This window comes from Saccostrea cucullata, unplaced genomic scaffold (genome assembly GCF_032062105.1).
Source record: "Saccostrea cucullata isolate Sc308-1 unplaced genomic scaffold, CSIRO_AGI_Scuc_v1 ctg14777, whole genome shotgun sequence".
Taxonomy (NCBI): Eukaryota; Metazoa; Mollusca; class Bivalvia; order Ostreida; family Ostreidae; genus Saccostrea; species Saccostrea cuccullata.
The window spans coordinates 1-14,911 of NW_026918968.1; the positions used below are offsets into that span (position 1 = coordinate 1).

At 33.2% G+C, this 14,911-nt stretch overlaps 1 pseudogene; it reads right to left on the bottom strand.

Moving 5' to 3' along the window:
- Window positions 1-2,752: 2,752 nt before the first annotated feature.
- On the bottom strand, window positions 2,753-14,201 carry LOC134276553 (importin-9-like; annotated as a pseudogene).
- Between the last annotated feature and the right edge of the window lie 710 nt (window positions 14,202-14,911).

Sequence of the window (14,911 nt, forward strand, 5' to 3'; positions counted from 1 at the left end):
ATTTATTTCTCACACGGTTCTAAGTCTCCTCACCATGATCTCGCAGTAATCTCTGGTTTTGGAACATGCGATGTCTCAGTCTCCTTGTCATACTCCTAGTAATCTCACACAGGTCTCCAATCTATAGTCTTGACCTCACTGGGATCTCAAACAGCTCAAAAACTTTTCTGCACAAATGGCCATTGGCCAAATCAGTAGCCCCTTGAACTTTTGACTCAGAAGAGCTTGCACTCCCACATCAAAAAGTTTAATCATGGTTTTGCGTATTCTTGAGAAGAGTTTTCAAGTAATGTTTCTCTGTTGAATTTTATCCCCTTTTGTGGCCTCACCCTATACCCAGGGGTCAGGATTTAAAAATTTATACAAAGTCATGAAGTTTCACACATATCATTTTTTTGCCAAACGCTTCCCAAGAAGAGATAATGAAAAGATCCCATCAAATATTTAATCATCTCTCCATTTAGAGGATGTGGCCCTTTTTAAAAGAAATTGAATCCCTTTTGGCAAGTTTGGTTAAAATTAATTCTGGAGAAGTTGAAAATGTTAAAAGTTTACAAAAATACGTAGGATACTAAAGAGGCTTCAAATTCATCAGAAGAGTGACCCCACGCCCTTGTTTTTAGTTTCAATTACACTAAGTACTCTTATACAAGGAGACTACCAACATACATACATGTAATTCTCCTTTAGATATAGCTGTGAAATTTCAAAATCAGGTCAATGTGACCTTTTTTTTGTTTGAGATCTTATGATGCACCAACTTATGGCTTATCGATTCTTACCCAATACAGTGTAATTATATCAGAAATATTTTAATTAAGCAATAGGATTTTAAAAGTGGGCCCTTTAAAATTTTTGAAATCAATGTGCTTTGAAATGTGTTGTTTCAAAAAAACTGAGGCTAGTATTTTTATAAACAAATCATCAAATCCTTTCCTACATTGCTAAACATTATCAAAAAGCAATATTCTAACTACATGATGAACATTTAAAGGAGGAAACTATTATCATATCTTACAACAAAACGTTTTTTTGGGAAAAAATATAATTTTTTTCTTTATGCCTTTTGTCATACATGTATGTACTATTATATTCAAAAACAGAAACATCACTTTTCCATTAGCCCAGACTGATACCAGGGCATCATCCATACAAAAACCATTTTTTTCTTTAAATTATATCAACAAAAAGAAAGCATTTTCAAACAACTTAAACAGATTTATTTATAAAAGAGTATTGCACATCACTTCATTTGTAGACATCTCTGTCAACAAAAGTATTTTCTTGGTTAAAACCATGCCATAACTTTTTAACATACTAATAGATCACAAATTCATTAAAAAGATTGAATATTTTTTTGAAAATCCTTTGATTAAAACTCCTTAAAAATTCACAAACCCTTTTTTTTATTGTCCCCCGCTTGAAAAGTGGGGGATATTAATTTGGGTTTGCCGTCCGTCCGTCCGTCTTTCTGCTGTTGTAACGTTTTTTTTCCCACAGATTCTAGAACCCTTTGAGCTATTGCAATGAAATTTAGCATAGCAACTCCCTATGGACTAAAGAAGACCCCTATTGATTTTAGGTCAAAAGGTCAAAGGTCAAGGTCTAATTAAGCAAATTCTGTTGTTAAAACATTTGTTTAACAATCTCTAGAACCATTTGAGCTATTGCAATAAAATTTTACATAACAACTCCCTGTGGCCAAAAAAGCCCCTATTGATTTTGAGGTCAAAAGGTAAAAGTTAAATCGTAAATTTATACATTCTGTCTGTGTGTAACACTATCATTTCCGGGGGATAAATTAAAAGATTTTGAGCTTATGCAATGTAATTTTATACCAAAACTCCCTAGGACGTCTCTCCCCCTCTCAAAGTGCCCCACCCCGTTTGTTTTATTAGTATTTATAGTATTACATGTCGCTATTTTTAGCGCGGGGGCAAGGAGAGTTATTGCGTATAAAACAGATTCTCGGCGGTTTATGTTCTTATTACATCTATTAGAACTGTTTAATAAAGGCTAAATAAATCAAAAATGGATTGTGTAAAATTTTGAAATACCAACATGAAAACATAATATATACATTTTTGTTACTTCTTTTCTGAATATACTTCACTCCGATTAAAGCGACTCCGTGGTCTAGTGGATATGTCTCTCGCTTCAAATGTGAGAGGTCCCGGGATTGAATCTCGGATGAACCTTTTTTTTTTTTTTTTTTTTTTTAAATTTTTTTTTTTTTTACTAAATGATAGTATTTAGCATGTGATATGAAAAATTTATGGGGTTTAAAAAATCACCATTACAGTGTGATAAATATTCCATAAAAAAAAACTTCTATACACATAATAAAGAATAAGCAATCAAATCTTTATATGCATATTGACATACATGTATTTTATTTCCTTCAGTATAATGTATATTTTAAATAATTCTACAAATTAGTGGGGGAAAACAAACTTTTTCAAGCGGGGACATAAATTTCTGAATTACTTGTTAAAAAAAGGGAATTAGTTTTTTATTTTTGCTAAATATTGGTTAATTTTTTCCTCATCAACTTAAAAATTTCCATCAAACCCCGAAAACCAAACTTTTTAAATTTAAAAATAAAACAGCCACACTTTCACTCACACATGCAATGGTTTCAAATTTCACACTTTCATTGTGTAAATAAAAAAAAATTGAATATTTAATCATAATTGGTATTGATAAATTAAAAGATTAAAATTTAAAAATTTAACAGGTAGGGGGGGTTGTGTCAGACTTTTATGTTAATTGTCCGTAGAACGTGTTTCTCTGATTCGTTGTGATGTGCACTGAATGTACTGAAAAGGACTGCGGGGAAAAGTGACTGGAGAAATTCTGTAAGGTAGGCCTAAAAAAAAACAAATAGTGATTTTACCACAAAATGTAACTTTAAAGGATACTGGATGTCATTTACAAGAATAATTGTGCCATTTCATTTTTTTGGTGGGGGGTTGGGTGGGGGGGGGGTTGTAGGTCAAAAGTTAAGGTTTCCTCCCCAAGGAAGACCTTATTTTTTTCGTTGGTTTCTTTTTCCCTTTTATTATATTATTATTATTATTCTTACCGTTTTGTCCCCCAATTTTGAAACTAGGGCCGATTCTCATAAAATTTCAATAAAAAGGTACTGATCTAACCTTATTGAAAATTTTTGTTGTTAAACATATTCCCGTTAGATAGGGAAATTTTCCCTGATTTTAAAAATCAATTTTGTACCACAAATAGCAAAAACTGCTTAAGCTATGAACTGGAATTTAATGGAGATGATAGTTCATGATTATGGCTTTGCAAAATCACCTTTTCGTGCGTCGTTAGTATTTCCGGTTGCTACCGGAACAAAATTTAAAAATAATTTTTTAATTTTCGGTTTTAAAATTTTTTTCTTTGGCTTACATAGAGACTCTTTTGCAAATGCAAAATATGTAATTTGTTTTAAAACTGAAATAGCCAATCTCGAGATATTTGCATTTAAAAATTTGAAGCGGCGATCCCAATGGCTAAATGGTTAGCGCTTTGGGTTTTTTCACGCTTGTGACCCGGGTTCATCCCCCGTGTTAATTTTTTTCTTTACTTTTTCACCTCGAATTTTCGTTTTTTTTTTTATAAATTTGGGCAAAACCTCCCGTTGCTCGCAACGCTTGTTAATGTTATTTTTGTTTTTGAATTGAATACCCTTTACCAATATTAAGACTACAGCTATACGAACTTAACACACATTCTTCACACACTCACCTGTAAATCTATCTGATAAGTTGGATCTTTTGAGAAATCCGGATTTTTTCTTCCTCTTCATCTACATCATAACCTTAAATATTTATTAAAATTTCGTAAGAATAAACAGGCCTATGTTTATGACATCATTCCCAAATTATTACAAAATATGTTTATGTCAAAATAATTAAGAAAACAGCATTATGGCAAAAACTGTTTGAGTAAGGGAGTTGCTTTTAAACCGTTGAACTCGGCTGCCATGCTGTCAATGAGGTCAAAGATTTGTCCCCTTAGTTGAACCTCTTCATCTCCATCATCTTCCTCCCAGTCATCTTCATCTTCATCGTCCTCCTATCCTTCCCGTTCTTACACATGTTAGCCTCAATCTGATTGGACAGCTCATTGATCAACAGCTTGTAGATTTTCACCAGGACTGGAATTGTGGTCCCTGACAGGTTCTGGAACAAAATTAAAGTTAGGCCATACCAATTTCTAATATAGTTGTCGGTTCGCCGCTTTTCTTTAACAAATCCAAATAATAATATTAAAAAAATAAATTTCGCGCGCGCGCAAAAAATATCCGAATAAATTTTTTTTTTCGATTTTTTACACAAAACGCATTTAAAAGACTTGGAAATTTGTATGAAAGAAGCGCGGGTTTTAGTGTTTGTTTGTACTTTGTAGCAGTCTGAAAAGTTTTGCAAGATGCCTGTGTAACTGTTTGTATGTACCAGGGGTGGGCAATTAGCATATCCAAACAACGGGGGCTACCATTTTTGGGGATCGGGCTAGTTGTTTTCTGCAAGGAGGTAGCTCGTCGGGCTAGTAAAAAACATAACTACCCCGCAATACAGCATTACAAGAACAATCGGTATTTTCATTTGTATTTGTTAAAAAATTCCCAACCAGTTAAAATTTTCCAGACAACATGCCCCTATTGTCAATAAATCTCCATAATCTTATCTGTTTTGTAGTTCTATCTGACTTTTTTTTTCTTAAAAAAATATGTTTTTTCCAAACCGAATTTCCTCATTCCTCCATTTATGGTAAATACATGCAATATCTTATTAAAGTATTTACAATTATCCAATAACTGAAAGATAAGTGTTTTGTGACTCACATAAAATATATTTCCAGTGTATTTAATGATTAAAGATGAAAACAAAATAAATTTTGATTTTATTCAAAATAGCTAGTGCAGTGATAAAAAAAAAAAAAAAAAAAGGGAAGATAGTTCATTTAAATTAATTTAATTTTTTTTTATAATAATTTATGCATATTAATATTGATAGTGAGAATTTTTAACTTTAATTTTAAAAAGAATGACCCCAGTACCCTGATTTTTCAGCAAATAATTTCTTCTCCAGATTAGTTTTTTTTTTTAATTTTTGCCCCTTGTTTGGGTTAGTAACTTTTTACTAGGGGCTATTAACTTGAAAGCTGCCACTAGCCCGTGGGAAAGTACTTGTTTTTTTTTTCAATTGCACACCCTTGTGTACTATAGAAGAATTAAAATTTTTGCCACTAATATTAATTATATTCGTCGCCCCTTAATTTTGCTAAATAAAAAACAAATATTTGTAAAATATTTTTTTGCTGCCCTTTGTTATTGTTAAAATCCGAAGAACTATGTTACAAATTGGTGTGGCCCTTATCTGTAAATGGGGATGAATTACAGTAATACACTCTTATAGCAAATTAAGATTATTTCAAACTAAATATAATGAATACACTTAATGAAGCAGATTGGTTCATCCCTGGAATTTGATATGAAATGTTTTATTGTACATGAAAAAACTCTCTACAGGCTAGCTTTTTTACTGTTTGTAATAGTTGCCTAATGGGTTTCAGACCCAGGAAGTAGGGATAACTTTTTTTAATTGATGTTAAATTTAAACTGTTAATAAATGCTCAATAAACACTGAACTTATTATTTTCCAGGGCTCTCACACCACTTTTAGGGACTGGGGCCGGGGGGTTCAAATTGGGAAAAAAATCGTCATTTTGGGAAAAGTTGGATAACCAAAAATTATTTTAAAAATCCTCAAATTTTGCTTTTCTAGCATTTTGTCATCAATTTAACTCTGGTTTTGAATAAACAGTTGAACAGAACAAACATGGGGAGAGGCTATTTATGAAGGTACATTAGCTTTGTCATTACTATCTTTAGTGTTGATATTGCGGTTTAGTCTTTCTGACTGACAGTCGCTAGTCACATAATCCTGAATTTCCTTGATCACATAAAAACTTTGCTTACCAATACAGCACAGACTAATATGCTGAAACGTGGGTATGTTTCTAGGTGCAGCTTACTAATGTTTAAATAAATGTCTATTTTTGAAACCAAAATAATGTTTTTAGTCGAAAAAAATGACAAGATATTCTGCACTCATAGTTGGTACACATTTTTTAAAAAAAATAACCTGGGTTCCCAAACGGTCTACGAATCATTTGGCGCGAATAATAAAAAAGGTCATTTCCTTTCATTTGCAAGTGTTTTTGTTTACGGTTTTTTGCGATTAAGTTTCATGGACTTTTATTTTTTAATTAATGTTTTGCTATGAATATTGGGAAATTTACACCTTTTTTTGGGAAAAACGGTACCTCTTTTGCATTGAACGGGCCGAATATTGGCCCCAGATTTAGAGAATCGAGAGCCCTGTTTTCTGACTTTTTTTAAAATTATCTTCCATCATTGAAGAACCTTGCTTTTTTTTTTAATATTGTTTTGGTTGTGCTTGTGATAATAGACCAGGGAAACAGTTAGAAATGAAAAGATATCTTAATTTATCCTTTTCCCACACGGGGTCATTTTAATGGTGCAGGGAACAATTCTAAACAACTTGCAATTTTATTTTTAGCTTCATATTTTGTTTAAAAAAAGTTTCTTTTGGAATATTTGGTTTTTCCCATTTATTTTACCTCCATTGGCTGTTTTTGACCTGGTTCTAATTCCTTTAGTTGGCTGTTCTATCTCCTCCCCTTGTATTAGAATTTTTTTAGCCTTGTGTCATTGGTCTGTATTGCATGTAAAAAAAGCTTGCAGAGTGCAACAGTGCTGAAATGTAAAGGATTTTATTTTTACTGTTTTGTAATTTAGAATTTGACAATGCATTTCAAGTTCCCCAATATTTAATTCTCAACTTCACATAGTTCTATTACAAAGAGAATTTCCTTTTAAAAATACTCCAACTTTAATTTGATATTTCGTTTATTTTTAAAATTTTTTTCATAATTGCCGTAGAAGAGATGCTGTTTTAGAACACCACTCTGTGAGGACGAACTCAAAAGGGGGGTTTTCCTTTTGGGCCTGGGGCATTGGTCAGGAAATCCAGAACAGCTGACATTTACTGATCATCAAATGGGCAAAAACCATCACTAAACTCTACAACAGGTATAACAGCAATGAAATTTTAAACATCCAACATTTATCAATACCTTTATAGTAAAATCTAAAATGAACACTTATCTGGCTAGCCTCGATAGGCCACCTCCATACGCTTAGTGTTTCCGCTTGCTGCACTTACTAGAACTAGTCTTAAAATAGGTCAAAGGGTTTTTCCCCCAGCTGGTTCCCGACTTTTGTTATCACAATGGAGACCAGTCTACCCCCAAAGGAAGCAGTGTGCTCTGAGGTTTTGGGGGCCAGCGTTTTGATATCACCTGCATGATGTAGTATAGGCCATTGTTACCTGAAATAAATTTTACTGCTTCAATGCACAAACTTCAAAGTTCCAAAAGCATTTAACATCTAGCTTGTTCCTTGTACGTGTTGTCACCTTGTTCATCATGCCAAGCCATGACCTGTTCTAACGTACAGAGAGAAACGCTCTTTAAAAAAATCTCCTCCGTTCTGCATGGCTGCATTAAACCGGTGGGCAGGAACCACGGCAGGGAAGCCCGTCTTTATCATGGCCTCTGAGAGTGGACCAGTGTGTGCTCCACCATGGTTTCCATCATTTCTAAAATACCCGAAATTTCAAACATTTAGTTTTAAACTGAAAACATTTGTCCATCATACAGCATACAAGATACATGTGCATCTTTTAATTTGGTTCTGTAAACATTTCTCAGCATTAATGAACTTTAATTAAGCTGGTTAAGAAACACTGTAAAAATTCAAGCCTTAATATCAAAGTTTGCATTCTTTACACAATAATACACATGTATGTAGAACTAACAATCAAACAGAACTACAATAACAGTACTTCTGCCGCCCACATCAATAAATTTCAAAAAAAAAACTGAAACTTAAACAATCACTAAAATTTGAATTTTTTAAAATTTTAATCCGACCCCCCATTCTTTTATCAGACTTACTGGTGGCAGACTGACAGGGACTTTTTTGGGGGCCCGTAGAATACTGACGAGTGTGGGGAGGAGTCGATGTTCTAGGGGGGCCCCCCGTGCTCTCATTCTGGCCAACTCCTTAAAGATATCCTGGACAATGTTCACAACCACTGGGTCTGAAATATAATTAATACCAGACCTGTTTACCCATATCATTGCCTCACTGTATTTTTGATTAGATTTGTCCGTGAGATTTGGGGTTTCCATAAAATTTATATTCCATCGATTTTCAATTTTACGAAACAACTGCTTTTCTGATAAGGCCAGATAAAATTAATTTTAATTCTCATCCCCGCCTGCCCCTCTCAAAGTCTCCCCCCCCGGCGTTTTTTTTTTTATTTTTGGGAGTTAAAAAGGATTTTCATGTATTTTTATTCAGTAAGAATTTGGGTGAAGTTTAAGAGTTATCTCCCGTTGTTTAAAACGGTGCGCATTTATAGCAAAAGAGCCATGGAAAATGGAGAAAAATCGGCAATAAAAGCAGTTTAAATATGTAAGGGAAAAAATTAATTTCAGTATAGATAGGCAGAGAAAAAAATAATAGCATAAACACATCTAGATACCATCACTGGCATAAGCAAGTTTTTAAAGATTTTTTAAAAAATAAGTATAAAAATAGACATGGAAAATGAAAACCCCGGTAAAGTTTTAAAATTCCAATTGAGTGTGATTTTGGTTTAAAAAAAAAAAAATCGTAGGGAGTTTAGAGAATGTTTAGTGAAGAAAATGTTAAATCTTAAAACTTTAGGTTGGTTTTTTCAGTAGGATATTTTATTAGAATATTTTATAAATTTTTTAAATATGACCTATTTTATTGTCGAACATGTCATGTCTCAAGAACGATCCAATTTTTGAGGAAGGTGGAAATTATGATATTTTACAGAAAACAGAGGGATTTGTAGGTAAAACTAAAGGGTATTTTGGGAAAAGGGCCCATAGAAGTCGTGATACAAAATTTATTGGTATCAGAAACCCCCCCTCATTTTGTTTTGTGTGTGCCGTATATGTGTATTTATAATTTGTTAATTAACAATAAATATCTAATAATTTAAGCAAGAATTTTCTTTAAATATTTAAAAGAATATGAAAACAAGATGTGTTTGTGAAACACATGCGCCCGGTGGAAAAAATTCAAAAAATTATTTTTAAACATATTGGTCACAGTCAAGGCACAAGGTCATTGCCATGGTGTATTTGAAAGCACTTAATCGGTGGATATGCATTCCAAATATGAAGTCTCTATCTCTTAGTGTTCAAAAGTTATGGCAAAAAGTGTAAAAAGCTATTTTTAGCATAAGGTCACAGTCAAGGTCACAAGATCATTGACCTTGTGTGTTTGAAAGGACTTTATTAGTGGAGTATGCATATCAAATATGAAGTCTCTATCTCTTAGTGTTCAAAAGTTATGGCAAAAAGTGTAAAAAGCTATTTTTAGCATATAGGTCACAGTCAAGGTCACAAACATTCCTTTCTCCTTTGAAAGGACTTTATTAGTGGAGTATGCAACCAAATAAAGTCCCTATCTCCTATTGTTAAAAAGTTATACAAACAGTGGAAAAAGCTATTTTTAGCATAAAGGTCACAGTCAAGGTCACAAGGTCATTGACCTTGATGTCATTTGAGAGGACTTTATAAATGGAGTATGCATTCCAAATATGAAGTCTCTATCTCTTACGGGTTTTAAAAATTTTGGCGAAGGTTAAAGTTACAAAACAGACAAACAGACAAAAAGATAAACAACAAACAGACAGGACAAAAACAAACCCCCAAAAAATTGGGGGCATAAAAATAAAATCTATTCTTATTGGCATTCACTTATAAAAAAAAAGTGTACGAAGAGTCCATGTTTTGTTGATACTTACAATTTAAAAAATAAAAAATAAAATCCCCCCCCCGAATTTTTTAGCTAATTAGGATGAGAATCTAAAATTAATTTTACCTGGCCTAATAAAACATTTTAATATTTTTATAAGTCATTTTATACCACAGCTTTTGGCAAAGCAACGTAACTTCTGTGTTTAATCTTTTTCATAAGTAAAAAGCTTGAAAAATGAGACAGTCACATTGAAATTTAACTACTAAATTCTAAAAAGGTTTCATTTCCGTATTTTCATAAAGCAAAACGTGAGACGTATTCTGGACCAAAAATCCGTACAAAATCGGCGAAATGGTAAGAGTAAACAGGTCTGTAATACATTTCACTGGAGACGAGATTTATCCATACATTTATAATATATGTTTTCTTATTTATGTTTTGTCAAAAATGGGGAAGGTTTCCAGTGCAGAGACATGGAAGAGTTTTATAATCATATAAATAATCTTATTATACCTCATTATAATTATTCTACACAATGCGTTATCTGATTGGTTATAGCTTATCACGTGATGGGCTATAAAATTTCATATAAAGATTGTCAGCATGCTTTTCCTGATATTCCACCTCTTCGGAACCTAGTGTATTTTCCCGCAATATAGTTATTGTTCGTATAAAGAAAACTCCTGAGAGTAGTCAACGTCACAATAGACTGGTTTATGTCACAAAATTATTGGTGAGAAATGTGTCAAAAGGTTTCAGGAACTTGTACGTTAAAAATGAAAGTGAATTTGAGAGCGGTGCCGAATACGAAAGTTATTTTTTATTTCAACGTTTTTGCTTGTTTCGGATAATAAACAATTCATTGCATGAATGTTTGGGAAACATGAATACTTATTCAGCCAAGAAATATCATATTCCCCTCGGGCAAGTCCCTTGGGAAATATGATTTTTCTTGACTGAATAATTTTAGTTATCCAGGTTCAATCAAGGGTGTACGGGGGATTTACCCCGGTTTTTTCCATACACCCTGAGGCCGAAGGGTGTATGGAATACAACCCGGGGTAAATCCCCGTACACCCTTGATTGGACCTGGATAACGAATTTATTTCCTCTGTGATCATAAAAATGCTTTGTAAACATATAGCGTTTGTCTCAATCTATCGATTAGATAACTTGTTTTTATAATAGAGAATGTATGCATTGTGACGTCATGTTTTATTTACACCCGGCTCAAGTCGGGTGCACGGATATTTACACCCAACTTTGTAACCAATCAAAGCTCGTGTTATAAGCTAGATAAGAAATAAGTATTATATTTCCCTGACTATCATGCAATAAATGTATAATGACATTGATGGACTCTAAAACACACAGCTCATAGGAAATTGTGCATAAAAAAGGCAAAAACATTGAAAAATCCTCTCTTGCTTGTGGCAGTTTTTAAATTTTAATCTTTTTACACAATTAGTGCTTTTGATTTACAACTTGATGGATCTGAAAATGCCTATTTCAACTTGTACAGTAACCTACCAGATGAGAATTTCAGAAAGACTGCAATGGTAAGTGGAGTAACTTTGCTTTCCACAGTAGCTGTAAAAGCCTTGTCAACCTAGGGGGGAAAAATGTGAATAAGAAAAACATTTTTCTTACAATAGAAAAACTGGAATGGTCTATGTAGATAACTTTGGTATATATGTATGTAAATACATTACTTATAGTTCAAAATTTGTAAAAGTGGGTCTTAACAGTAATAAACACAGTTTTTAGGAACAATATTAACAAAGTTATATCACAACCAACAATAATAAACCAGCTGTCTTGGTGATCTTAACTTCAGAGTGGGTACACTTACTGATAATAGAATAGACATGGTTTCTAGACACAGGGATAAAACATCTGAGGAGAACTGAGTGGCTATCGACAGGAGGCCGTCCAGAGTGTTGGGTAGGAATGGTACGAGGTACTAGTGGTGTTGGCAGACTTGAGGTGTTGACAATAACTGTACACAGCCCTGATGGCTGATATTCTGATGGTGGGGGTTGTGTGGCATGGAGACCACCCACTGTAGACTGGAGGAACCTGCAGTAAATAGGGATTAATGAGTGCATAATCATGTTGAGAGCCATTCTCTGTAATGATTTGAAATTTTATATAGGAGCTGTGACACGCATAGTCTCAGAATTTCTCCAAACTCTCTATGATAAAAGTCATTGATACCCTAAACTGAAATCAGGCAAAAATTAGTTGCTATGTTTTATAGTTACCATGGCAACATGTCTTAAAGTTCGAAAAATGGCATATTTAACATGTTTAGAGCCCCATAGCTAACATTTGCGGCAAAGCAAACAATTGGCAATGACTGTTTCCAAAATTTGAAGGTCAGATGTCTTAAATGCATGATAAATATTTTTGGTAAATCAGCTATTACATACGTTGTTATGGTAACAAAGTATTCAAAAGTAAAAGAAATATTCATTGAATTTTATAAAGTCATACACGTAAAAATAAAAAGCAATTATAGGATTAAATGTTACCAAATAATAGAAAAAAGAGCCTTGAAACATATACCAAGAACAAAATATGATATTTCATTTTGGTCGGCAATGGTTGCCAAGGTTTTTATACCACAGAGAGCCTTCAAAGTAACACGATGTATGTATAAATCTGATCCTATCTTTTAAAAAAAGCACATTTCCTCATAACTAATGACCAGTTTCTATAAGATGTTGGTGTGGTCTAAGTTTTCCCACTTGAAAAAATTCAGATTAGATTCTTTAAATAGAGCGTTGCTATGGAAATAAGCAGAAAATATATGCTTAAAAAACTGAAAAATATTTTCTTTCCTTGGATACGTACCTTTAAATGTAGATTCCCAAAATTTTTATGATTGATATTTATTAACAGCTAACTTGACTTTTAATTTTGACTATCATTCAATCTCTTAGTGGATGCAAGAAGTTGGCACACAGGGTTTAATATTGACAAAGTTCACAAAATGAACATTTTCCCTTCTTGGTAACCATAGCAATAGTGTTGTTTTATTTATCAAATTTTATCAATATATGATATTCAACTTCAGTTCTAACAGATAAGTACTATTCAAACTGAGTCCTTTAATTTGTTTCTTGATTAAATGGCAATTTAATTCTTAATGCAGTGAAAATAATTCACTTTTAAGCACTGGTACTTTGTTTCCATGGTAACACTGCAAAGTAGCAATTATACCCAAAATTTTTTTTATGGTTTTGGTGTTGCAAGGTCCTGAGGATGCATATTTACCAGTCTTGGATTTTCATGTTTTTCCTCAAGACAGTAGGATTAACCCAATCTTAGTTACTGGTTTTGCATGGTTACACTGTGTTACCATGGCAACCATAAAAAATATTTATAGAATAATATTGCTTATACTTATATACTTAAGGTCAAACATTTTCATTGTTTTTCTTAAGTCATTGATTGAGTTTGAGCATGTAACACCTACCATTAGTGAATACGGAGTGTTTTTCAGCATATTTCAGCATTTTAAATGTATTCCAAAAGTACCCTTGGTTACCACTTACTTAGAGATATAATCTAAACAGTTTCTTTACAGTATAAGTGACATTAAGGTGTCATGTTTTTGTGAGAATGGTTTGTTTGCTTTTCTAGTTTTTATTAAGCCACAGTCAAGATTTAAAGTGGCTGAAAATCTCGATTTTTTAAACTTTTCCGGCTGTTGCCATAGCAACCGAGACACATAGCAACGAAATTTTGTTTGATATTTGTTTCTGGGGTCAAGTACTAAGCATGGGTGAAGTTTCATTAAAATCGGTGACCATGCATGTCAACGAAGTTTAAGTGGTTAAAGAGAATGGCTATAAACTTTATGTGTCATGTGGAGATTTAGTCCTCAGAAACCACAGCATTGCGCATGGTGTTTTGAGAGGGTATGTATATGTGTATGGACACAAACCCTCTTATGACCACTACTTTTCAAATCAAGTATCAACTGCAATGAAGTATTTTCGTGATTTTTATTGGTATCTTTGAGAATAGTATTTTTAATGAGGTCATTAAATCACAAAATAATTCATTCTACAACTAGATTGGCTTTCCTTAAATTTTTGGCTATGTCCAAAAGCAAAATTAGAGTTGCAAATAAGTACAAATTAATGTCAACTTCATTTCAAATAAAATCAACACATTTTTGATGCATTAAGACCTCTGGTTTACCTGTTGAGCAGCTCTGGAGATGTAGAGGTGACCTCAGTATATCGACTTAGCTGTCCACAAACTCTACCAACCAGGAATGGGGAAACTAAAAACCCTAAACATCAACATCAATTATTGTTTTAAACAAATGTCTTCTGGGAAAAAAACTGCTTGTTTTGTAAGGGTTGGAATTTTGAGGCATACATGCAAACTTTCCGATTTAGGCGGGATCCTCCCGATTTTACCCTTTCATCCCGCCTTCCCGATCGGGAGAGAAAAATTGCCCTAATTTCCCGATTTGAAAAAAAAATCACCTTAAAATTTCAGATTTTAAAAGTTTCCCTACCGCTGAATTTTGACAATCGGGATAACAATGTCAGACTTGTATATTCAAAGCACACAGATAAGTTTATCTAACCAGGTGTTCATTACTAATTAGCCACAGGAAATCACTTCACGCATGAACGCACGCAGTTGTCCAGGGGGACGAGTAGCTTATAGCTTGGGGGCAATTAAGGGATTATCTTTCAGTTTAAGGGGTATGCAAGGTGAAACACATAGACTAACGTGATAACTGTTAGTCATTTTATTAAAAACATAAATTAAAGACAATAAAATACCGTATTTGGCCGAGTATAATACGCATTGATGTAAAATACGCACCCCCTTTTTGAGTCTGAAACTGGGGAAAAAAATGCAGTTCAGATGTATTATACGCAACAGAAAAATTTACCAAGCAAAGTTTGAACTATGAAAATCACGGTAATTTGTTACGAAAATCGGCGCAGTATTAGGTGTCAAAAATTTACTAAACACTTTTTTTAA